This window comes from Camelus dromedarius, chromosome 10 (genome assembly GCF_036321535.1).
Source record: "Camelus dromedarius isolate mCamDro1 chromosome 10, mCamDro1.pat, whole genome shotgun sequence".
Taxonomy (NCBI): Eukaryota; Metazoa; Chordata; class Mammalia; order Artiodactyla; family Camelidae; genus Camelus; species Camelus dromedarius.
The window spans coordinates 57,961,519-57,987,964 of NC_087445.1; the positions used below are offsets into that span (position 1 = coordinate 57,961,519).

General features: G+C 42.9%; 1 protein-coding gene and 1 long non-coding RNA gene across 8 annotated transcripts in view; one reads left to right on the forward strand and one right to left on the reverse strand.

Annotated features, from left to right (window-relative positions):
* The window catches only part of PALM2AKAP2 (PALM2 and AKAP2 fusion), a 424,157-nt gene that overhangs the window by 299,037 nt on the left and 98,674 nt on the right, over positions 1-26,446 (forward strand). The window lies entirely within an intron of this gene.
* On the reverse strand, positions 18,564-22,450 carry LOC116152705 (uncharacterized). The gene is made up of 2 exons (XR_004136326.2): positions 22,109-22,450; positions 18,564-19,392 (listed from the first exon to the last, which is right to left on the reverse strand). It is a non-coding gene; the product is annotated as an uncharacterized LOC116152705 (long non-coding RNA).

Below are 26,446 nucleotides of genomic sequence, written 5' to 3' on the forward strand. Positions count from 1 at the left end.
TGGACTCCAGATTTCCACTGATGTCAGCGGGGAGGCAGCACATGGCCCCCTCCAGCTGGAACGCTAATGGCCGAAGGTTTACAAAATGAGTCATCTGGAAATCAACCTAATTACCACTGTTCAGATTAAATGCATAAATTTGTAATCATTGCCTAGATTAAGGAGTCTGTAGCAAAACATGTCAGACTCAACTACTTCCCTTCTCTTGCTGGAATAGATACAAAGGAACAGTCCTTCTCTCTTGGAATTCTGTTTATGTTTCAATTAACAAAGGCTGGGTGTAGGAGGGCTTTCCAATATTTTTGCTTGACTGATCAGAATTTAAATAGATGCCACTTACAAATTTTTCTTTGAAAAACAGAAACTAATATCCTTTTTTATACTGAGATATAACCAGAGAGATTTCCCTCTTGGATTTGTTAGTAGAGGTTGTATAAAAGAATATACAGGATGAATTTATTCAAGCTTTCCTTTGTCATGTGGTGGCTAAACTTCACGCCATCTATATTAAAAATGTTAGAGGAAGCAAACAAAACTACCACAGTGACATTTATTAAAAGATGGGAAAGTAGCCTGATTGGTCAAAAAAGTCAACTAATTGAAATAACAATTATCCAGCGCTGAAAATTTGTTTGCCTGTAATTACATTTAGCAGAATTTGCAGAATGATAATATATATTGCAATGATGTGTTGGTGTTGCATTGGCTATTAATGCAAAGACTGAGAAGTCTGGTAAATCTTTGACCACATTGGGTAGAGAGGAGTGGATACTGGTGGTAAAACTTGATGGATTCAGATGTGCTGTTTTGGAATTTGTCATCATTTTAGGAATTCGTTTCTAAGATTTGTTGCTAGTGTCGCTTCAGAGTTTGTTATATAAAAGCAAATGGCATATTCTGGTAGAAACAAGTCTTGCCCACGTCCCATTTTATAAGGTGTTTAATCAGTGTGCTCCTCCTTGGTACCAGGATCCTTTTTTTCCTAATAATTGAAATACAGTTGATTCACAATGTTGTGTTTCTGATCTATAGCATAGTGATTCAGTTATACATGTACTTTGAAAAATCTTTTCCATTGTAGGTTATTACAAGATATTGAATATAGTTCCCTGTGCTATTCAGTAGGACCTTGTTGTTTACTTATTTTATATATAGCAGTTTGTATCTGCCAATCACAAATCCTAATTTATTCCTTCCCCCTACTTTCCTCTCTGGTGACCATAAGTTTGTTTTCTATGTCTATAAGTCTGTTTCTGTTTTGTAAATAAGTTCATTTGTTCATTTTTTAGATCCCACATATAAGTGATAGCACATGGTATTTGTCTTTCTCTTTCCGAGTGACTTCACTTAGTATGATGACCTCTAGGTCCATCCATGTTGCTGCAAATGGTATTTTTCATTCTTTTTTATGGCTGAGTAATATTCCTCTGTGTGTGTGTGTGTGTGTGTGTGTGTGTGTGTGTGTGTATACCACAACTCCTTTATTCAGTCATCTGTCAATGGACATTTAGGTTGCTTCCATGTCTTGGCGATTGGCTATTGGCTATTGTAAATAGTGCTGCTATGAACGTTGGGGTGCATTTTTTTTTTGAATTAGACCTTTCTCCAGGTATATGCCCAAGTGTGGGATTGCTGGTACCAGGATCTTGACTGAAGTTTTATTTGGGTCTACCCAATTTTGATGTCATTCTCAACCTCTCTTCCTGTCTTCATTTAATGAATGCCTGGGAAAGTCTTATAAGAACAGGATTTTTAATTCACAAGAACTGAACCCATGCAGAATAATGATCACCATACACTGTAAAAAGTTAAGCAAAATACAAATATGTCTAATACACCAATAGATTCCTACAAATATTATTAAGTTTCTCTATTAGTACCAGTCTCTTCTCAGTAAAGGACTTGTGAAACCTCTGGGTGGGTGTAATTTAGGGAAATGCTTCTGTTTTGATCTTCTCCTTTGGATTTCCTAATTATGCAGCAATTATCCATTTTTCTCCTTCGGTATCATGCTGTTACCCGCCCTACACTGCTTTACGTATCCATCCTGCCCTTGTGTCTGTCTTCAAGTCTTATTCGTGTGTGTTTGTCTATAAGGGCCTGATGTTCATTAATTAACAGCAGATTGCTCATCACATATTCATGTTTCCTCAGCTGTTCCTGTTTCCAATAGCTACTTCTCATATCCAGGCAATATCAGTTATTCCTGCTTTTTGCCCTGGGAAAACCAAATATTCTGTTAAAACATGATTAACAATGAAACTTGAGCCATTGACATTTCCCAAGGGGAACAGCAGCAGAAATCACTAAAACAGTTTGGTTTCCTCCATGTTACTCTTCTTGCGATAGGACGTACCTGCCTTTGTGCTTCGAAATTTTCTTTCTGAAAAAGGCCCAAAACTCTTGGTGAGGTCAAAATTGTCTGCATGTGGTTTTGTCTGCTAGCTGTAGCCTTTTAATACCATGTCTTATTTTGAAATGACGAAGTCATGCTTCTAAAATTATACATGACTCAAACAAGTGAATTCATTCATAAACAAACTTCTGTCATTCTGAGGGATGCTGAGCTAAGAGCGTTTATATTAAAAACACTCTCTAGATACACTGATGTAGGTGGGAGCATCATATGCACCTGCTCAACGATTTTAAATCACTCAGTGTAGCAGGTTGAATTGTGAACCCCTTCCTTCCCCCCAAAACCACAGGTTCATGTGTTAAACCCTGGTACCTGTGACTGTGACCTTATTTAGGAAAAAGGGTCTTTGCAGATGCATATTAGATGCGATTGTCTTGGGTTAACCAGGGAGGCCCTAAGTCCAATGATACCCGTCATTATAAGAGACAGAAGTACAGGAAACACTGAGAAGAAGGCCGTGAGAAATGGCAGAGGCAAAGACTGGAGTTACATGCAGCCCAAGCCAAAGGACAGCTGGAGCCACCACAAGCTGGAGGAGGCAAGGACGGCTTCTCCCCTAGAGCGTTCGGAGGGAGCACGGCCCTGCCAACACCTCAGTTTTGGATTTCTGGCCTCTAAAATTGTGAGAGAATACACTTCTACTGTTGTAAGCCACCCAGTTTATGGTAATTGTTTACAGCAGCCCTTGGAAACCAATATGCTCAGATCCACCCAAGAATTGTAGCTACTTTTCTCGAGTGCCAATACCAGAGAGGCTGAAAGCCAATATTATACACATCCATCACAATTTTCTCATAACGCTATGCTCACCCTTTACAAATTGTTTTTACTTGTTCTTGTTTTGAAAGAATCACTAACCCTTTTCAGCCTGAATCACCATTCACTAGAAAAAAGGGTAGTTGTCTTTTGGAATAACTTCTATATTATATTTTAATCTGTTTTGCTGCTTGTCTAGACATCAGTTTTTTTTTAAGGCTTGGATGAATGTTTTCTAAAACTTGCCTGACCATGAGACTCAGCTGCAGCAGTGTTGAAAGAAAGAAAGAAAGAGAGAGAGAAAGAAAGAAAGGAGGGAGGGAGGAAAGAAAGAAAGGAAGGAAGGAAGGAAGAAAGAAAAGGGAAGAGAAGAAAAGAAAAGAAGGAAAGAAAGGAAGAAAAACATATATACAGTTTCCCAGGCTTCTTTAAAATTCAGATCCAGAAGATCTGGGTTTGAGAACTAGCATTTTTTTTTTTTTAAATGTACAGAGAAGCTTCATTGGGGGAGTGGTTGCGGGAGGGGTGGGAGTCAGTCTGCCTTCAGGTGACAGCTAGCATTTTTAACAAGTGCCCAGGGGATCTGGGGTGTCAGTTTGGGAAAACGGTGTCGAGCATACCACTAAAGCAGTATCGGGTGTGGCCCTGTGAGCCCTGCCGCTGCTTCTGGCTCTCTCATTGTCCTTGAGAAAGGGCATAGGGACTTCCTGTTCAAAACCCTTTTGTTCTATTCCTTTTGAACCCTGACTAAGGCTCAGCTGTCTGCCCCTGGCATTCCAGACTTCCTCACTCAGATTGCAGTTTCATTTCTAGCCCTGTCTTCCACCGTATCTCTCTCTCTGGACCCATTCTTGCTCTCTGCAGCCAGCCAACTTGTAGCTAGAGTGATCTTTTAAAAAGGCCACTCTTGCGGGGAGGGTATAGCTCAGTGGTATAGTGCATATTTAGCATGCTGAAGGTCCTGGGTTCAGTCCTGGTACCTACATTAAAAAGAAGAAGGAAGAGGAAGAGGAGGAGAAGAAAACAGCAGCAACAGCAAAAAACTAAAACTAAAAAGAGTATATTTGAGCAAGCAAAAACCCATTTTATAGAGAAAGGATGGGAGCAATGAAAGGAAGCTATTCAATTGGCTGTAATAACATAAAGCTTTAGCGGTTCTTTGTGATCGGTTGTCCTTGGCATCCTGATAACCTTGAGGCGTTTACAGGCTTAGATTTTGGTTCGCTGAGGTGGGCACTCTGGCAGTAGAGCCCCCTCAGCCTAATGGCCTTCTTGTTTAGTTAAATTTAACCACATACACAATATTTTTCACTTGCGCTTAGGCAAGAAACAGGGCGGGTACCAGTTAGGCAAGTTGGGGGTTCTGGCTGTAAAACCGTTTGAAAGGGGCACATTTCCTAACCGAGGACATGGGAAAACCACATCAGAAGAGGATGCTGCTTCTCTGTATGTGACACTTACTGCTGGGAGCGGGATTGTTCTCTTGGAAGGTCAGATGTTCTCTGTTACAAAAGGGGAAAAGCATTTAGACTCTTCCGGTGGTGAACAGAGGCCCTGGGTTACAGCTTTCTTTGGAAGTTGCTTCTAAAAAAGCCATTCTGCTGAGGGCCTCCTGTTGCCAGCAGTGCTGACCAGTTGTCCTTTGTATTTGCTGATGACGAGTGTTCACGCAGGAGCTCTAGACAAAAAGATACCTTTGGGACCAGAAGTCCTTTCTACATTGGGTACATTCAGAAAGATTGTTCTAAATTTGCCTGGGTTGCCAAAGGATCTATTTTATTGCAGACTTTTTTTTTTTTAAGTCTTTGAAACTATTTATAGTAGTGAATCTCAGAGGAGGCTGGTTGTGGGGAAGGGGAGGCTACATACTAAGACTATGTGGCTCAATGTTCACCATATCCCATCTTCCAGATTCCCTGTCTTGAAATTAAAAATATATATATACATCTTGCATTATTACAAAGAATTGGGTGTGAAAGGCCCTGATATGCCCTGTAATCTGGCATCAGTGTTGGTTATTTTTATTCCTATTTGTCAAATAAAATGAACGTCAAATTAATGAAGTCACAGCCATTGATGGCTCCGCTTATATATGTACAGATGAGGAATATTCTGGCAAATGAAAGATCTCAGGTGCCTTCGTCTCTGCCATTTGATTTCTTCACCATGTTCTCTTGCTGACAATAATAGCTAATATTGATTGAGAATTTGCTATGAGCTGAGTACTATGATAGGCCGTTACCTATCCTAGAAAGGTCCTAGAAAGGGCTCTGCAAAGGAGGAACTGCGATAAATCCCATTTTACAGATGTGGTGACTGTCACTCAGTAAAGTTAAGTAACTTATCTGAGATCTCAAAGTGAGCCCATGTGGAAAGACACTTTATAACCTCTCTATTTGGGTATTGATGAATGCAAAGTAATTTTCCTATCAGCTAAAGCAGAGTAGCTCCAAGGAGGGGCAGGAGTAGCTTTGCCAGATAACATACTGGACACTCAGTTAAATTTGAATTTTAGACAAACAACGAATAGTTTTCTAGTATTGGTGTGTCCCAAATATTGCATAAGATGTACTAAGAAATTGTTTATTGGTTACCAAAATTTAAAGTTAACTGGCCATCCTGTATTTTGATTTGCTAAGTCTGGCAGCCCTAGGCAGGAGGGGTGTTGCAAAGGAGGTAAAGGAAAGAGCCTAATGCATATGATTATTGTGGTTTGGGATTATTTATGGGTTTGTATTTTTTTAAACTATGACTTTATTCATTTCAGGATGAATTATTAATAAATTAATTATTAATAATACTATTTAATAATAAATTAATTAATACAATTAAATCATTAATAATTGAATTATTAAAATTAATTTATATAATTAATAAATGTACTATATTAGCTTTAAATCAGACAGATATGCAATTTCAGTTTACATAATTTACAGTGTATTGATAACCTGTCAATAGATCTCTCCTGATACACTTTTTTTCCCCATAAATAAAGGTTTCTGAACCTGACCCATGCCAAGATCTGTACCTCACTGGTTTCTCTAAGAAGTGAAACTATGGGAAATTCTCTCCCTGGTTTGTCAGTTTCTCTGATAGTGATTTATTTTCTGCAGATAGCTTCATCATCCCGAGTTTTAAAACGTTGATGAAATATCTTGTGCTTTTATCAACTCTATTGCTTGGTAAACTTCCCCTGTCTCTGGGTGGTCACCTCCTGAAATAGATGACACTGGCCTGGACATTCCCAGCAAAAGTTCGGACACATTCACAAATATTTCCTGAGTACGCCAGTGCATTTCCTCCGATGCACATTTCTAACGTTCCAGCAGTGGGAGCAACTAATGATGTCAAAGCTCTAGAATAATCTCTGTCCTGTAAGTCATAGCCCTTTTGGGGATAAGATTGTCTTCTAATGAATGATCTGCCCTGATCTAATTAGCTTTGGAGCAGGGCTCATTTGTGATTATCAAAGCCTGTGACTTCCCACACAACTCAAGCAAGCAAACCAAATGCAGAACCCAGTGGCAGAAACCATCAGTCTTGGTGCTCTTGGAAGGTTGCCAACTGGTTCCCATGAGGCGAGAATTTGCCTATCCAGTTAATTTATGAATAAATTATCATTAATGTCTGGGAGGGTTTGGAACGGTCATAAGTTATTTATGGAAAACAAATTATTCACGTGGCAGTTTACAATAGGCTTTGTCCTTCTGAAACAAGGCCGGGATCACAGAGGTCTCATAAATCTTTAGTAGAAAATCTCAGGAAATATCTGTTAGATTCATAGGCAGAAAGATCTTGCTTCATTATAAGCACTTAAGATAGTTTGAGGTAGTATCTAGTGTTCCTCTCAGTAAATTATCAAATGCCTTCCTTTTCCGTGTCTTTCTTCTACCCATCCTCCAATGGCATTCCTCGTTGCCTTTTGTCTGTTGCAATGAGAACAAGTAGTTAACATGGAAAAAATCATGACACACATGTAAGTTGTATGTAAAAAGACAAAACGAGCTCAGACAGGATGATTGCTTCATTGGCTGGGAGAACTGGCTGCAAAATGCTGAGAGATGTACACACCAGGGTTTGGGCTGTTGTGATGTCATTTGAGCCTAGCACGGTTGCAACAGTTGCTCCTTCTTCAGAAATGAGCCAGTGGAGATGGGACATTTATTTGAGCTCAACATTACCGTGTGTATTTCTGAAAAGAAACAGATACCAGCAGGTACAATCTCCACTCCCTCTCTCGAAGGGATCTGGGCTAGAAGATGGGGTAATGGATCAATCATGATGTTCTCCATATGCTCAGAGACTGGGAGTTTTGATCTCTAATATGATGGATTTCGTAGTGAATTTCAGTTTAGAAAAATGAATAAGGAGAATAACAGCTGACATTTATTGAGAATTTTCCGTGTGTCAGGCATTGCCCAATTGCTTAGAGTATATATCGTTTAATTCTTACAGCAACCCTATCAGTTGGGGACCATGAGTATCTCCAATTTACAGAAAAAGAAGAGGTACAGAGACACGAAGTAACTTGTCCAACAGACTCACAGCCAAGTCTCAGAGCCCAGGTCTAACCAGGCAGTCCTGATTCTTACCAACTATGCAACCAACTAACCCCTCAGCCTCCACTCGCCCCACCCCCTACCCCTGAACAAAATGAGGATGCTCTTATGCAAACAGATAAAGTAGGTCTCATAGCCCCTGATCAGCAGGGGAGCTTTTACATCCTTCTGTTTGCCTTTGTTCTTCAAATGCAAAACTGGAGTTCACCTGGTAGGATAAGATTAGATTTTCATCCAGGAGATTTGGTTGTTTTTCTGGCTTGTCCTTGGGTTTTCATCCTATCAACATTCTGATTACATTCTCATTATCATTCTACTGCAGTGATTCATGAATATGATAAAACCAAACTGGCTCTTCAATAAATAAGGGAGGCTGGACCCACAGTGAATAAATAGACCTTTCTTTGAATATGCAGAAATCCAGCAAACAGATGTCCTGCAGTATTTATTAGAAGACCACTAGCTTGGGGCATTTTCTTCTTTTAGTTTTACCTAAGTAATCTGTATTTCTATGATATAGAAATACAGTTATTTCATCACTTTTAGGTAAAAAAAATAAACTTATGGGATGTTGTGTTGCATGTTCTTATATGTGGTGCCCGATATTTAAACTAGTTCAAATTCTGAGGGTGATTTTTCAGATTAATAGAAATAAATCCTTGGAACTTTTTGAAAATAAGAGCTGACTTACGTTGAGAAATAGACCTACACTCATCCAGAAAGGATTATTATTTTTATTATTCTTAATGTGTTTTAAATATGTTGGTTCCTACAAAGAAAACATGAACAGGACGGAAATCTGAAAAAAAATTTCAAGTTTATATTAGGTTTATCCCACGAGTGACATAGGAAAATCCCTCTTAAGAGAAATGGCATTGCAAAAGAGACAAAGAATTTTTTCCTTTTTCAAATAAAAATATGCATCCTGTTTCTAAGAATGTTTCATAGTATCTGACAGTTTATTAAAATAAGGCTTTTTCCTCCATATGGATTTTATCAAACTTTCTTATCCTGTTATAGTCTTTGACCTACCCTTCCTACTTTTCTTCTACTTGCTCACCTGTTCCTTTTCTCTCTCTCTTCTTCCTTTTTTTCCTTCCTCCTTTCCTTCCTTCTTCATTTCCTCCCTCCCTCCTTCCCTCCCCACTGGCTTCCTTTCTTTTCCCCAGCATTCACTGAGGGTCAGGTGCTATGTTATTTCATTGAACACTCACAACTACACCATGAAATAGGGCCCCTTATTTTGTTCATCTAAAGAGCTCCATACTCAGAGAAGGTGACTTTCCCATAGTCACAAAATCTGTAAGATTGGAGCCAGGGTTCAGTCCTAGGTCTGTGATATTCCAGGGCCCACAATTTATTGCTTTCCACACAATGAGTAAGTATTACTTTTATAAATGGAAAATTATTTTGATTAAAGTTTCATGACAGGAAATGAGTTATAATCTCCTAGGAGGAGGAATTAGTCAAGAACCCTTATGATCTAAGACTGCTCTGATCGCTGGTCTGGCCACAGGGAGGTGACAGAGCCGCGGCTAGCACAGACGAATCCGAATAAATAGCTACTGATGCAAGGAAATGGCGCCCAAGGGAATGGCCATGTCCCAGGTCCCAGGCGAGTCCCTGGGACACACCCCATCAGGTGAGGGTCCTTGGCTTCGCACAGGGAAGAATTCAAGAGCAAGCCACAGTTAAGTAGAAGTAGATTTATTCAGAGAGATACATAGAGTGCAGGCCGTCTCAGAAAGCAAGAGAGACAGAGACCACAAGACATGGGGTTGTTAGTTTCTGCGGGCTCAGTAATTTCATATGCTAATGAGTAGGAGGATTATTTGAACCACTTTGGGAAAGGGGCGGGGACTCCCAGGAATTGGGCCACCGCCCACTTTTTGACCTGCTATGGTTAGCCTCAGAACTGTCATGGCGCCTGTGGAAGTACCACTTACCATGCTAATATATTACAATGAGCATATAACGAAGCTCAAAATCTACTGGAAGTCAAATCTCCCACAGTCTTGGGTGGCAAGGTCTATTGGGAGTTGAGTTTTCTGCCATCTTGGTGCTAATTGCTGTGTCATTCCTTTAATGGTCATATCCTGCCCTCTTCCCTCCTGTCTCACTGCCATCTACTGAGACTCTAAATGATAAGTCCTTTGGCCTCTACAAGCATTAACTCATCCAACACTGACCACAAACCCATGATATAAGTACTATATACTTGTGTCCATTTTAAAGACTAGGAAACTGAGACACAGGGAAGTAACCTGGGGAAGATCCTGCCCAGAATCAGTGGAGGAAGGAGAGTTTGGCCCCCAGAGACATCCTCCTGCCTGTGAGGCCAGACCACCTCTTGCCTGTGATCCACACGTGCTCTTCTTTCCTCGGGAGATGCTGCGCTGGTGAACTTCCCAACCAGCCATTCTCTTGGATTCAGATCCGTAGCAAAGGAAAGGCCACAAAGTATGCTTTCCCCAGGGAAGGAATCGGTAACTTTAAAGCCACACATTCTTTGTGCAAGTGACCTGTCTGAAAAGAGCTGTTTTTGTAATTAAGGAGTTAAAGGGAGAAGAATGCCACAGATAATAGCAGGGAAAAAAGAAAGGCCAACTGAACTCACCCATGATAAATGTTAGAAATTTAAGGGTCAACGTGATTCTTTCATATGAAACACTAAATTCTTCTTGGAAATTGTCTTATGGGAAAATCTAGCTTGTTCAGTGTTTAAAAAGTGCATTTTTTTTTAACTTAAAGTTCAAGAACTACTTTGCCCAATGTCCTTTAAAAGCCTGTTTGGGTGAGTTGGAGTTTTGTTGAAAAGAAATTTTTTAGAAATCTGATCAAATGGGGATCTTTTGAGTTTAAAAAGAATATTCTATTGTAATGAGAATAAGAAGTATGTGGGCATGCATCTGATAAATAGGTATTGAATGCCTTCTGAGTGCAGTGCTTTTTGCCCTATGCCTGGACATCTCCTTCTTCCAATTATCTGGAATCTGATTCCTCCATTACTCTCACCACTGCACCGTGACCATTCTAGCTTAAGCCATTGTCACCTCTTGCCCAGATTATCACAATAGCTTCTAAACGGTCTCCTGGCCACTCCTTTCCCCTCTGTAGTACAGACCTCATGCAGCAGCAGCCATAGTGATCTTTAAAAAACTTAACACAAATCAAGTCATTTATCTGTTTAAAATAAATGAGTGGCTTCACATCTTATTCAGGAAAAAAGTAACCCAAAGTACTTATCAAGGCTTGTGGGGTCATCGTGATTTTTCTGAGCTCACTCACTGCCACCCTCCCCCTCACCCACCCCTCCGCAGTTGTGAGGACGTCCTGGCTGCTCCACACATGGCTGGTCAGAGTCTCCACATCTGCTGTTCCCTCTGCTAGAATGCTTTTCCCCCTTAATATCTCACAATTCACTCCCTCTCTTTTTCTGGTTCTGTGCTCACATGTCACCTCATTAAAGAGTCTCTTCTTGACCATACTATATAAAATAGTACCCCCTCCTCACCGCCATCAACATCTATCCCTTTCCCCTGCCTTGTTTTTCTTTAGAACAATTACTACTTCCTGACAATAATATATTTCTAATAGCTACATCGGGTAATTCAACTGGCCTTTGATTTTCTTTCCTGTTGTCTTATTTCATATTATCTGGCATTCTTCTCCCTTGTTTGTTTTTTAATCTTTCACCATTTTTCACTCTCTATTAGGATGTAAGCTCCATGAATAACAAGCTCCATTTTTTTCATTTAGTCAACAAATTTTAATTAGCACCTTACTCTATGCCAAGCTATGGGCATCCAGAAATTAACAAAAGAGACTATACTCCTGTACTCATGTAGATTACTTTTTAGTAAGGGGAGCTAGACAAGAAACAAAGAAACAAGCAAGTATATGAAAGATGGTGATAAGTGCTTTGGAGGAAAATAAATCAGAATGCTGTCAGATGGAGGTGACAGTGGTATGGCTAGAAGGATAGATTCTGGTTTACTAAGGTGAACAAGCTATGGGAGGAGAGATTTGGGGAAGAAATCAGGAAATTGCTGAGCACTTGTTAAGTTGAAGATGGCCTCTAGTCATCCAAGTGGAAGGGTCAGGTATAAATCTGGAGTTCCAGGGAAAGGGCAGGCTGAGATAGAAATTTGGGATTCATCAGCACCTAGCCACAAGACAGGATGAGATCACAGAAAGGAAGAAGGGAAAAAAAGAGGCTGAGGCCCCAGTCCTGGATTAGCCCATATTAAAGATTTGGAAGACGAGAAAGAAAAGAAGACCAAGAAAGAATGGCTGGTGGCATCTGAGAAGAACCAAGAGTTGGGTATATTTGGGAAACCAGATGAAGGAAGTAGTTCAAAAAGGACTGATTGACCACCTGTGTCAAATCCTGCTGAAAGGTCGAGTAAGATGAGTTCTGAGAAATGATCATTGGGTTTGGCAGCCTGGAGGGAGGTCAGGGTGACTCTGACCGATGCTCTGTTGGTGGGTGATGGGGACAAAAGAAAGAAGTGAGACGGCTGGGGCAGGAAATGGAGACAGTAATTAGAAATACCTGTCTTACATGTTTGCTCTAAGGGGGAATAGAGAATTAAGTTGGTAGCTGCAGAAAGCTGTAGGGTCAAGAGACGTTTTTCGAAAATGGGAGAGATCACAGCAGAGTTGATGAGGCAAGAGAAAATGTATGTTGCAGGAGAGGATACAGTTGCTGGAGCGATGTCCTGGAAGAGGTTAGAAGGGATGGACTCCAGTATAAATAGAGGAAATGGCCTTAGCTGGGGTCAGAGACATGTGCACGTAGTCACAAGAGGGAAGACCATCTTATTGCTTCCACTTTCTCAGTGAGATGGAAAGCCAGGTCATCAGATGAGAGTAATGAGGAACAAAGAGTGTCTAAGGGGAAGGAAGAAGGTGTACATAGTCATCACAAGAGTGGGGGAATGAATGGAGTGGGGAAATGTACATAGCATGTCAGGTACCACTTAAAGCGAGCAGTCATCCAGGGAACATGGGGCTAGCCAGATGGTTGTGTGTTTTTCTCTAATCATGTCAGTTGGTGAATGCAGATGAGGCATGGACAAAGTTGCATTGATCCAGAGCTACTGATGACGGGGCGAATACAACAAAGGGACAGGAAGAGGGGTTGAGAATGTACACCAGGGATGGACCATGGAATCCAAGCTACAGAAAGAGAGAGTGAGAACCAGATGGATGAGGAACAATGATGCATCATGGAATCATTGGATTAGCCTTGGTCATGGAGTTGGAGAATTGTTGGAGTTGGCAGAGTAGCAGAAACAGTGACGGTTTGAGAATAGGATGTTTAAAACTGAGATTATGAAGGATGTGGTTATTGGTAATGGCAAGGTCTAGGACAGGACCGTGGGAGTCAATGGCTGAAGAGGACAACGGTCATTATTTTTAAAAGTTAAAAAAACTAAGAGGCCAGGGTATTTGAAGACTTATCCACATGGGTGTTACAATCATTAAGAAATGTAATTGGGATGTTGTTGGATAGAGTATTTTTGGAGAGAATGACAGATGCTAAAATCTTCAAGGAATGAGGAAGGGGGGGACTTTATTGAGAAAGGAGGACAGTAGTCTGGAAGAAGCAGTAAAGAGCAAGTAGAACACCCATTCCACCTCCAGGCCCAGTGGTTCCAGGACGAGAGAGAGAAAGCATGTGATTTTGTTCACTGCCACCTCCCGAACACCTACAATGGCGCTTCACATGAGGGAGAAGCTTAATAAGTATTTGTTGCATGGATGAGTGATTGAATGATAAGGAATTTCCATTCTGGCAAGAGGAGCCACTGGAGACGCTGACTCAGGTGGGCAGGATGCAGGAGAGGCCAAAGGCAGGAGGTCTGACAAGACCTGACTGAATAGTCCAGGTGGGAAAGAAGGAAGTTGTGGCCTGTGCAGAGGCAGTGGGGACAGTAAGAGGGGCCATAGCAACTTGACCACAGTGAGCAACAGGGCAGGGGTGACCACAGGGATTGTGGGACCCTTGAGTCAGGAAATACAGGGAAGATGAGTTGGGGGTGGCTGGTAAGGGGTAGGGCTGGAGCATGCGTGTTTGATGGGTATTCAAGGGAAGATGCTGAGCCCCAGGGAACAGCAGCGTTGGGGGCAGGGGAGGAGTCAGATAAGCCGTGACTGGAGAGAAGGGCTTTCTAGGTAAAGAGCACAGCATGAGTGAGCTGGTGGACCCAGGGCAAGACTGAGTGATCCCAAACCAGACAAAATGAAAGCAGAAGGTAGAGCTAAGGCCCGAAGGAGAAGGGAGCAGGGGCCAGGCAGTGAGGGCTCATTTCTCCCCGGCAGGGCTCTGCCCCGGGATTGTTGGTGCCTCCCTCTTGTCGGAGCCAGAAAACTCTGGATACAATGCCTGGCAGGGACCCCCTTCAGAGAGTGGACACAAACCACAGGACATCTGCATGTCAACATGAAGCCTTCACTTCCCCTCCCCAATACTTAGGTCCACGGCAGCATCCTCTGTCGGCAAAATATTTCAGAATGTTGAAGACAGGCTGGAGGCTCTAACAGAACTCAGAGCAAAACCCCAGGGCAAAAGCCTGAGTGGGAATATCTCTAGTATATTATGGTAGCGATGGTGGACCATCCTGGATACCCGGGCTGATGGTAACCTCTGCTTTTGCACTTGGCCATCCTTATTGCCCAAGGCCGCTGGAGGTGGGCCGTAGATCTGACTCTGGCCTTAAAACCAAATTGACCAGAGCTTCCTTTCACCATGCTGTTGTCTATTGTTATAAGAAAAAAATACCCAAGAAAGCAAGCTTACAGCAAAGAAATTAGCCCTGAACTAGGAGTGAGCAGGCCCTAGTTTGAGACCTGAACTTGACCCAGTATTTCCCAGTGGTTCTGTGTAAGTCCCATCCCCCACTGGGGATTCATTTGCCTTCACTGATAACAAGGAACCTTAGAGCTGGCCCTGGGCTTATAGCTTTATGTGGACGGTCTCATTTTACGCTGACAACAGTCACACACGCTAGATGTTCTCATGATCTGCCTTTTATAGGTGAGGATTTGGAGTGATGGAGAGGCTGAGCAACGTTGCCAAGTTCACTCAGCTAATAAATGACAGATCAGGATTTGAACCCTGGTCTTTGGCTCCAGAGATCCTAAGATTTCACTGACATTTTGCTGTACTGTAAAATGAGGAATGTGGCTTGGGTGACATAATTCCTCTGAGCTCTCACTCTCTGACGTTTAGGTATGCCCTCACCCACCCCAAGCCAGTAAAGAAAACGCTTCACATAAAACAGGAGCAGCAGCAGCCACGTATCTAAACACACAGTTCTTTCTCCGCGCTGATCTGTCTTATCTCAGCTAGTCTATAAATTACTTAGCGGTCCTTCAGGGAGTCACAAACTGTTTGATACCTGGCAGCATTACTCATTTATGTTATCTGTCTGGCTTCTGAAGGTATTTGAGTTTGCAGTGCCTGCTCCTAAAATTAACTAGGCTGTGGTCTAAGAGGGAAAGGAAAGAGGGAGTGGGGTAGGGAGGAAGGTAGGCAGGGAAGGAAGGAAGGAAAGTAGGAAGGAAGCGGGTGGGAAGAGAGGAAGGAGGGAGAAAAGAAGAGAAGGAAAGGTGGAGAGAAGAGGGAGGGAGGAGGAAAGGGAGCGGGAGAGAAGGGCAAGGACTCGGGGAATTGGAGACGTCACAGACATTGTGTGTCTGTATGCTTTGGTTGACTTTACCATAAGCTATTGGGTTTCTAAAGTTTACTTGGGCCATGGTCCCCTCCTAACAGAGGCTTTTAATATGCTATAGAAGAAGCTATTATTACTCTCCATATCTAAGTGGTCTTGGGGTGGAGGGTATAGCTCAGTGGTAGAATGCATGCTTAGCATGCATGAGGTCCTGGGTTCAATCCCCAGTACCTCCATTAAAATTAAAAAAAAACCTAATAATAAATGGTCTTAACATTTTATAATGTTAGTGATTACTTAGGTAAGTCATTAACTTACTCTATGTAGATAAACTTAAAATGCCTTCATAGTATTTCCCCATTGTATTCAGTGAACTTACCTTAACACCAGGATAAATGATTTAACATGTTCGATGTCGTAGAAGGAAAAAGCCTATTTTCTCACTGCGTTGTTCTCAGTATTAAAACACATGATGAGTAAGTCAGATACTACAGCAAAGGCCTCCCCTCTGTGAGAATCAGAATTATTCCAACTTAAAATGTCAAGTTTAGTCTTTTATTCTCCCTAATCTTACTGAACATCCTTATGGTTCTTTCTGGAAACTAACAGCTTGTACTTAAATGTTCTGAGGAAAACACTTGAGCATGACTGGGAAAATGTTACAGTCCCATTTTTATAAAAACGAAAAAAGAATTCTCATCTTCCCTAAATTGAAAAGGAATTAAGCACCGCCAGAAAGAAAAATAGTCTTGGATTTAAAACACAGCTTGTTTCAGGAGCAGCAACGTCACGGGGTTTTGCGAGCAGACGCTGTCCTCAGCACTGGGGGCACTGCTCCCACTGTCCTGTCTGCGAACACGCTGAGGACCTTCCCGAACATTCCAAGTATATTTGGCAGATTTGTGTGTTAGTAATGCCACGCTTAAGAAGCACCATGTTTTCTGCTATGTCTCCAGGATGGCTTGAGTGTTTACTAGATTTTTCAAATGCTTCAGTCTTTAAATGAGATAAAATTCGCAGCCGAGAAACAAAGAATGTGGGGCCCCAGGCTTTGTTGTTAATTACCAAAGTAACAGATGAGTAGTGCTTGCCATTAGCACTTAAGCTTTGAGGCCTCCGGAAGGGAATTGGGGATGTGGGACCCACAGTGGTCCCGAATAGCCATCTGTCTTCTTGGTTTTTTTTTTTTTTTTTAAATTGAAGTCTAGTCAGTTTACAGTGTTGTGTCAATTTCTGGTGTACAGCATGATGTTTCAGTCATACATACACATACATATATTCCTTTTCATATTCTTTTTCATTATAGGTTACTGTAATATATTTCCCTGTGCTATACAGTAGAAACTTGTTTGTCTATTTTATATAGTAGTTAGTGTCTGCACATCTCAAACTCCCAACTTATCCCTTCCCACCCCCTCAAGTGTGCCTTCCTGCTTCCCTCACAAGGGCACTCGTCTTCCATGCTCTCCCTCCCTGCCTTTCCCCTCCGCCAACAGCCTTTTCCAAAACCTCATCCTTTCCAACATGCACCTTCCGTGTCACTGCCTTTCATTGATGATTTTAGTTTGGAATACTGTATGACTTTCTCTTTATAATGGTTCTCTTTAAACCTATATTACAAGGGGACAATCTAGAGGCACAATGTCACTTTGTCAATTGTAGAGAAGGCACGGTCCAGCTATCATGCAAGACAAAATGAAAGCAATTAGATGGGCAAAAATTGCTTGGGTTTTGGGATGTTTCTTTGGAGTGTTTTTAAAGGCCTTGTGAAAAAAAAGAATCTCAGGCATTGGGGTGAATATCATGAGGTCACCATTTCCTTGTGTTAGAGGGTTTGGCAAAGGAAAGACCCAGTGTGAGGATGCAGGGAAAGGAGATAAACGTGGAACAGTCAGGAAAGAAACTTACTGGGGCACGGGAAGTGGGAGACCCTGGAGAGGAAATGAAGGAGAGGCAGGCAGCCTCGAACGAGGCCAAGAATGGGAGTAAACAAGGCCCAAAGAGCCAAGTGTTCTCGTATGACTTGCATCCCTGTCTCTGTGATCAATGCTCCCTCCTTCCCCTGCCAGAGGATAACTGTGTCCACCCGAAGTGGGTCCCAAACCAGGCTGTGTCATACAATCATGTGAGAAGCTTAAACAAACAGATTCCGGAGCCCCAGAGCTCCTAGGGAAATTAACCCAGGTTTTTGTTTGTTGCTTTTTTCAGTCTTCCAGCTACTCTCAGTGTGGGCTGGCTTGGGAAAACACCAATTTGCAAAGTCTTAAAAGCTGACCACCACTCAGCAACCAGGCCTGACCCTAGAGAAGAGATGGTGTTGAGAAGGGTGTTTTTATTTTGATAAAACAACTGTAAGTCAAAACAAATGGTTCATAGACTGACACATGTCAGTCTTATACGCTGTGCATTCAGAAAGTTGACGGTTCAGATAGTCCCTGGATGGGGTCACCTCTTCTTTGAAAAAGCCAAGGATGTAAGCAACCTTGAGATGAGTTTTTGCGCTTTAATAAGAATCAGAGATCAGTGGAGAAATGTCTTAAGTCGGAAATCCCTTAAACGTACAAAACATCCAGATGAATAGGGTAAAACCACTATCTGAATTAGAAAAAAGCCAAAGATCTGTGTGAATCCTAGGGATTTGTTGGCTGGCTGTCCCGAGCCCCACAGCCTGCAGGGGAAAATCATTCCTTTTATATTTAAATTAAAATTAGTTGGCCCATTACCCACAAAGTGTTAGAAGTTGGCCAGTGCCCACCCACTATTTTTCTGGATTTTTAACTCAAGTGGTTAACTCAAATGGGATGGAGTTAGGTCCCCTGGTTACTTCTTGTTCTGATTTCCTATTTTGTCTGAATTTTTAATCTCATATCCTTCTTGCTTGATAGTTAATCTGCACCAAGCCATATATAAGCCCCCTGCCTTTGGTTCTCCAAACAAATGCCGTTATCAAAGCTCTAGGGGTTACCAGAAGTGCTTACATCAAAACATTACACAGCAAACAATTTTGAAGGTCTCTATTAAATAGCCTCTTTATTTTGGACCTCTCTGTAATCAGGAATTTCTCATTCACTGACCTCTCCTCCCCACTTCAGACTTCTGACTCACAGATTTTATAAGCTTCTGAATTCCAAAAGTGAATCACAGGTTCAAGTGTTTAACCTTTTTTTTTTTTTTTAACTTTTAAGAGATATGACCAAACTGTCTAACAAATTTACCAGTTTATTAACATCAGTTTATATTCCCTTCAACAGTGTACAAAACTTAATTTTCATCATTCTCTCACCAATCATAGATAACATTTGTAGTTTATGTATTTACCGATATCACAGACAAAATATATTATCCCAGTATTTTCACTTGCTTTTTTTTTTTTTTTTTTAATTTTGAAGACTTTGGGCATCTTTTCTTAAGTTCAATAGCCGGTTGTGCTTATTGATCTATAAGTGACTCATTTGTTTTTTCAATTAGATAGTAATTTTCATCAGTGTTCATGTTGATTTGCAAGAACTCTTTACATATTAGAGATAGTAACTCACTGTTATAAATGTTGTAAATATTTCCCCCTGTTTGTTTCTTCTCTTAGATTTGCAGTGATGCATCTGGTCCTATGGGGATTCCTTTGGGATTGGGATTGTTCCTAACTTTCCAGTGACCTTCTCTGGTGCTTGGTGGAAAAACCTCACAGATCTAGATCTAGGGCTGTTGGTTTGATGTAGGCCAGCCTCTTTGGTGGTGTTGGTTTTGTTTGCTTTTCCATCTTTATTCTTATTCTTTTATTCTAGCAAACCTTTATTTTCTGGGGGACCCATTTAGCACTGGAGGATGATACCCACCTGATGCTTGTTGGTCTTCATCTCTGCTTGAAGGAGGAAATGGCAGATCTGTTTTGAAGATGGACCGGTCATGGCCCCTTCTTTGGGTTTTCAGGTCAGCTCTCTGAGTCACTCATCAGTCTTTTTTTCAGCTTCTGTTCTTCTCTAAGCTTGGGGAGAAAGAAGCAGCTCTATCAGTCTGTGTCTAGGCAGACTCCTTTCCCAAAAACCCAACCTTTACTTTCAGTGTTTCTCTAGTGTTTCCTATTTCTTGGGTCCTCTGGAGGCTACTCGTGCTCAGGGGCAGCGTTTAAAGTGGGCAAGCAGCATGGCAGCAGCAACGTGAGCAAAAAATGTACACTCAAGCCATAGTGAATGAAATCCTGATCTCCTCTCCTACCAAGCAACATTTCCATAGATGGTCTTCTGTCCTAAATGGTATAGGGCCTTTGGGAGTGGTTAACATTTTCACATCCTAGCCATTTTTAGTTTTTTTTTCCACAGAATTAGTAGCTTTTTATTTGCTTCATATGTGCTTCTTACATGCATCAAGAAGCCTGTTTATTTTATAAATTTTCTCAGCCCTAGTAACTGTTATCAACTGAAGACACATACGATGTGATGAACCCTTGAGCAGGCACTAGGTCATAAAGCCAGCCTTTCCCATCTTCGGTGTTTCTCACACTTTCATGTTCTTAAGAACCACCTAGGAGCTGTTAAAAAAGCAGTTTCTCTGGTCCTGCCCTCAGAGAATCTGACTTAGTAGGTAAAAGTGAATTTGCATTTTTAATAAATACATACGTGGTTCTGATAGCTGTGGTCCTTAGTCCTGGCTTTGAGTCCAGGGTGAGATAGCTCGACCTCAGAACTCTTGGCTTTGGGGATGAAATAATCCTTTGCTATTGGGGATGTACTGTTCATTTCAGGACATTTAGCAACATCCCTGGCCTCTATCCATTAGATGCCAGTAGCACCTCTACCCTGATTCTCACAATCAAAAAATTGTCTCCAGACATTGCCACACTGTCCCCTGTGGGATCAAATCACCCTTGATTGAGAACTGCCGACTTAGGGGAAAATAAATGAGAAAGTGTTCATTTAAAACAGTTTTTACTTTCACATGCAGATGTTCATACCTTTGCATTGATTTCATTGAACAAATTAAGCAAGTATTTTTTAGTACCTGGCATGTACCAAGCCTTTTATATTAAAAAAAAAAAGTGTAATTTAATCATGGCTACTTCTTTAATATTGTATAAGATGAAAGAAAAGGAAATGTTCTTGTAAGTTAATAGCTATTAAACATGTATTTTTCCTAAATTAATTAATATTCCCAATAGTTTTCTGCAGGCTATGCCAGAACATTAAAATTAATATTCACAGAAAATTAACATTAATTAGTATTTTAAAATAACATTAAATTAATATTAGCATTAACATTGCTATAGGAAAGAATTGAGAATAAAGCCGTGTGAAGCACTCCACTCTTAGTAGTAATGAAACAAATTTGATTCGGAAACAATACATTCTAATTTAGGAACCTAAGAAGAATGATGAAGCACTTGCCCTAATACTCTTTATAGAAATCTCACCTCTGCTGTAATTTTAGAATCTTTCCTTGAAAAGTCTATGGTCCATATAAATAAATGTCACCAAACATGCTCATTTCCATGTGAGTTTTCACATGCTATTAAAAAGTTAAAAATATATCACAATGTAGGGCAGCCAAATATTTAACTCCTTAAGTCAGTGGCATGAGGAGGTGAAGGAAAGAAAGGAAGGAGGGAAGGAAGGAAGGAGGGAAGGAAGGAAGGAAAGAAGGAGAGAAGGAAGGAAGGAAGGAATTGATTGAAGCTGAAGCTCTGTAATCTCTGGCCACTGGTCAGTAAATTCTATAGCAATTCAATAGTGTAAGAGACAAACATTCAAAAAGCCTGGTGAAACAATCCCTAAATGCCAAGGATAAGAAGCCTATTGACTTTCAGGAACCCTGAGGCGAACCGCTGACATCTCCATTGTAGCCTTTAACCCCACCCCACCCCCACTCCACCCCCAAACCCCCTTGAGGAAAGGTGAGACTAAACCTCCAGACAGGGAAGAAGCCTTTTCCGGGAGGGGTGCTATTTTTCATGGGCATCAGCACGGACAGGCTTTCTGGGCAGTTCCCCATGGTATCAGTTTTTCTATGGCAAATCAAGAACCTTTGTGGACTTGGAAAGAAGAACCAGACTCCGGCAGTCGTCTTCACCTGCTGTGTACCGCATGCAGCATCAACTCAGGATTTTGGCCAGCGGTTCAGAAAAAAGCAGGCCAACAGAGATGGAAGCTGGAAGGGAGAGTAAGGGGCTCTGACTTGCAGAGTTGGAGAGAGAGAATCACTGGGAAAATGAAAAACCTTGGTCACGCCTCGTGGAAAGTTGAATTCAAGAAATCAGACTTCATATTACATGTCCTCCGCACAGAACGCCTTGCCTTTTGAAATACTGTTTTCTGTGTGGGGTGTTTTTGTGTGTCCTCTCAGGATTTCTACACAGTCCGTTTTCAAAGGGTCATTAACATTATTTAAATATTCATGGTGGGGGAGGGGATCACATGCTGAAATTTCAGACAGCTCCGGAGTGAGGGATCGCTGGCCACCAGCCCGATCGAGCCCCACGCGGTGTATCAGCTGCCTCCTTCCCCACCGCTGGCTTTGTTAACACACGCGCTCTGACACCAGGCCCCGGGCTGCCACAACAGGGAGGGCGGCATGAAGGCTCCGGCGAGCCAGAAGCCTCCCTGTCCCTCAGCCTCTGGACCACAGCAAGGGAGAGGCCCCAAACGCACGGAGCCTCCATCCACGTCACAAAGACGCACCTCCCAACCGCTCGCAGACGTCTTGCTTACCCAGACAGAGTCGTGGCGCTGGGTCAAAGATGAGGAACTCGATCCTTCGGACAGGAGCTCAGCAGCGCCTGGCATTGTGAGGGCGCACACGCACCCACACACTTCCATATACACTCATATGCATGTATGTATAAACCAACACAGAAGTCCACATGCACACACGCCGACACGCCCACACGTGCGCTAACACAGGTCTACATGCCCAGATACAGAGCTCTCTCCCCAGTTAGGAAATACTCAGCTTCACTTGCCCCATCCCTCCATCCCTCTATTCCTCTAATTTATCCATCCACTCATTTCATAGTTCCTTGGTTTGTGCGTGAATTCCGCCAAAGCCACAGACAGAAGGTGTGGGTGGTAGGGGAGGGGATGTGGAAGCCGAGGGGCGGACCGTGGCCCCAGGCGCCGGGAAGGGGGCGGGGAAGGGGCGGCGCTCCCAGCCCTCGAGCGCGCCCGGCGGCCGCGGCTCTCGGCAGATGCGCTAGCCCCAGCCAGGGGCTGCCGAAAGCCTTTCCGCGGAGTCTCCCGGACGCCCCGAGGAGGAGGCTGTGGCCGCGCCGTGCTGGAGCGAAGCCAGAGGCCGCGCCCCCGGGATCCATCACCCAGAGGTGGGTGTCCAAGCTGGGGTGCGGCGGCCCCCGATACCAAGTCCCCGGGGCACCTTCCTGGGGTTGGGGCCTCGGGCGCGGGGAAGAGGTGGCCCGGGATGAATTGGTGATCTGGGGAGCCCTCAGATGCACCGCGAACTTTAAAGGGCTTTTTATGGCTAGTGGAGCATGTGCGGGGAGGGGGCCTGGCTGGAAAGGGCTGTGACCATGTGGCTTTGAATTCCTAGGTTTGGGGGAGGGCCAGCCTTTGGCTGCTTTATACAATACTTGTTCACTTGTATATGCTTAAAAAATAAACTTATGCATACCCCCCTCCTCCGCCAACACACACTCACTGAGCGGGGCTGGACAGAAAAAGCAGAGAAAAATCAAAGGGCTGTAGCCGCCTCTCCAGACCCTGGAGCAGCGGTGGATGGAGCCGCGGGTTCCAGCTCGAGAGGAAGGCGCGGGTCCTGACTCTTCAGATGGCAGCGCTGGGCGCGTTTTCGGAAGTTAGGAGCTTTGCAGGGAGACTGAGGCGGAGAAAGGCAGGGTCCCCGACCAGCCGGAGCCCTTTCGGAATGGGGTCCCGGGAGCTGAACTCGGGTGATGCTACCGGAGGACTGAACAGCCTTTCTGCGCGGAGGGCGGGGAGTCCGGGTCGGAGCTGATCCTGGAAGTTTGGCCTGAGGCTGGGACCAGCTATTAGGATCTGGTGTTTTATCCTGAATAAAGCCGAAGGTCATGTCCCTTTGGCTCCTTTGCGGGGACACTTTGGGGGGTCGAGACGCGGATCGTGGTGGTGAGCGCTGGGCAAATCGCGGAGGAGGTGGTGCGCCTCCCGGGATAGAAGCTAGGAGATCCTAGCGGCCCTGAGAAATTCTAGAGAAACACAGTGGAGGGCAGGGGACTGAATCGAAGTCCGGGAGAGCAGGCAGCCTGGGAGCCCTCGGAGGGAGGCGGGGCGGGCCGGAGAGCGGTGGCGCTGGTGGCGGTTGAGGGCGGAGGGCGAAGCGGCAGCTGCGGGCGGTGGCGAGCGAGGCGGCAAGCGGGACCCGCCAGCGGGTGTCTGAGCTTCCCTGCTCGGATGCGAGACGGCCAGCCCTGGGGATCTCTCCCCAGTCCGCAAACAGGGGGCGTCTGGGAGGGAGGTGACTTGTTGCGAGAAACGATGGATTATTTCTCCAGACCCCGTAAAGCCAGCTTCCTGCGGAGGGTAGAAGTGGGTTGGCTCTGATAGGCTGTGTTTGGATCAAGACTGGCAAATCCGTACCCTTCCCTGTAGCAGTTTTGAGTGCGGCACATTAATTTGGACAAACTTCCAATACTCCCCCCACCAATGTACTTTCTTTAGAAAGGACTATACATACGCACACTCACTCCTGTACCACTATGTACATCTCTCTGTACAGTACACCTCTTGAGTCTGCAGACAACTTCTCAGAGGAAGCGCCCTTCTGTCTTATCACGCTGTCACAGGTACCTGGAGGCTGAATTAGTACAAACCCACCACTCACCGCCTAATCCCAGGATAGTTGTTTCCTTGGCTTTGTTCTAATTAAAGAGAGTTCATTTAAGCCTCACACTTTTCTTCCTGGAAATGTTCCCGATTTAGTTAAAACACTCTCCTCCTTTTGGCAGCCTCCCCAACTTTGATCAATAAAATTTCAGAGTAACATGTTTAGAAATGAGGTATATTTAGTAAGGAGTTTACTGTTTCTTTAAACATAAAGCCTTTTAAGAATTAAAAGCCGCCCTAAAACACCTTCTAAATGGCTGTCTGCTGCCAGCTCTCCTCTCTCCAGTTTTGACAAAGGCTCTTTGCTTCAAGGGCATCTTCTCCTTTGAGTGGGCACACCATGGTCTTGTGGGTCCTCCAGTTATTTTGAGCTGCATCAATAAAATTAGTTAGGAGCCAGGAGAAACGAAAGTAACAGGATGTGGGTCTCCAGATTCCTTACCTAACAGACTATGCAGTTAAGTGTTGAGATGTTTCTCTGGCAGTGGAGTTCGTTAGTTCGTTTTGGCTTCTCTCTGGGATGCCGAGATGCTAGTGTGAGACGGATGGCTGGGCTTTGAGATGGGACGAACATTTTGAAATACCCATTATCTCATAGTTCTGGCATGGCAGTTGGCACAGCTTCCTGCCTGCAGAGTTCAGGGTAGTGCTGTCAGAATTTATTTCACTTTCAGAAGTGGCTCATTCTGACTCACTTGCCTCAGAATCTCTGGCTAATAAACTGAAACAGGTTGTCTTAAATTTATTATCAAGTGAGGGGGGAAATGACCCACTGGTTGTTTTATTTCTAAACCTTTCCATATTTTACTATAGAAATTACACATTAAATGTTACTTCCCAAAATGATAACACTGCGAATTTTCTAGTTTATTATTATAATTAGTGTCTAAGATCCCATCTTCCTAGATTTGGTGGACTTTTAAAGCACTCATGTCCCAGATTTCTATCAAGGGTGTCATCTCAAGTCTCTGCTTTTTAGGGTAATGAGAAATGTTTCAAACAAAGATGAAATTGAATTTGGATGGAGGTTGTGTTGAGGGATTTTAATGAAAAACAGGAGCATGTTGAAAATGGACTTCTGAAAACCAGGGGGATGGCATCAGTTCCATTTTTTAATTTTATACGTTTCTTTACACTGGTCTGATCTCTCCTGAATTAGCCTCTGGAACGGCAGTCCTTCGATCTTGAAACACATGGGAGTCATCATTTGCTTAGGTTATTTGTCAGGGATCCCGTGGGAGCTATTGGAAACTAAGTAATTGATTCATACACTAATCAGGGTCAACAAATTTAGTAAGTTTTACTGGAAAATTGCATCATTTTCTTTTTACTGACACCCAGAGGCAGATTTTCTGTGATGCTAAAAGAATAAAAAACAAACCTTAACCTTCAGGAACTTGCAAGGGTACCAGCCTCGGCTAGGAGCCCTGTGGGTGGCTCGGGCCTGAGGGAGACAGACAGTGCCTCCGTGAACCATCATGGGAGATAGTTGGAGAGAGAGAGAAATATCTTTGTTAGATAATCACCTTCTAAGAATTCATGAGACTACTGTTATGTTTTGGACATACGCCCTTCAAACACTTTTCCAGGCATGCGTTATAGAAAAGTTGAAATCATCTCTATTCGAACTGGAAAATCCACTTACAGATATCCCCTGCTTTCTGAAAGTTCACGTTACTGCCACTTGGCTTTTACAAAAGACCTATATTTTTTGCTAACCGAAAGAAATCCGAAGAAGATTTTCACCTTTATGGAAAAGTAATTACCGTACTATTGTAGGTCTTTTGTAAAAGTAAAGTGCCTGCTGTAGCATGAAGTGGGGAAACTCTTTGCTGTTTACCAAAAGTTTCATAGGAGTGGCCTGCTTTTGGATAGTGGGGAACACCTGTATTTTGCTCAAAAAGAAAGTTATAGAGTTTGTGTGTTAAGTAGTACTTGACTGATTAGAATGCTTAAAAATGGAGTGCTCTAATCCGGGAAATGAAGTTTATTTAATCCTAAATCTTAAAAAAAAAAAATTTGTTTCACCTGTTGTTGATGAAAGTGTTTCTAAGATGTAATAAATGACTACCGTGCTTTGACTGCAACTTGCTTTAGTGAGTTTACCCAGGTGCCTATGCTGTTGTCTTTCTATCGACCATTCTGGACTTTGTAGCGTCAGCGTGGTGTTAGCAGAGAGAGGAATTATGATCTATAGGCACGTGGACGTGTGATCGCAGAGCCTAGTCCAGG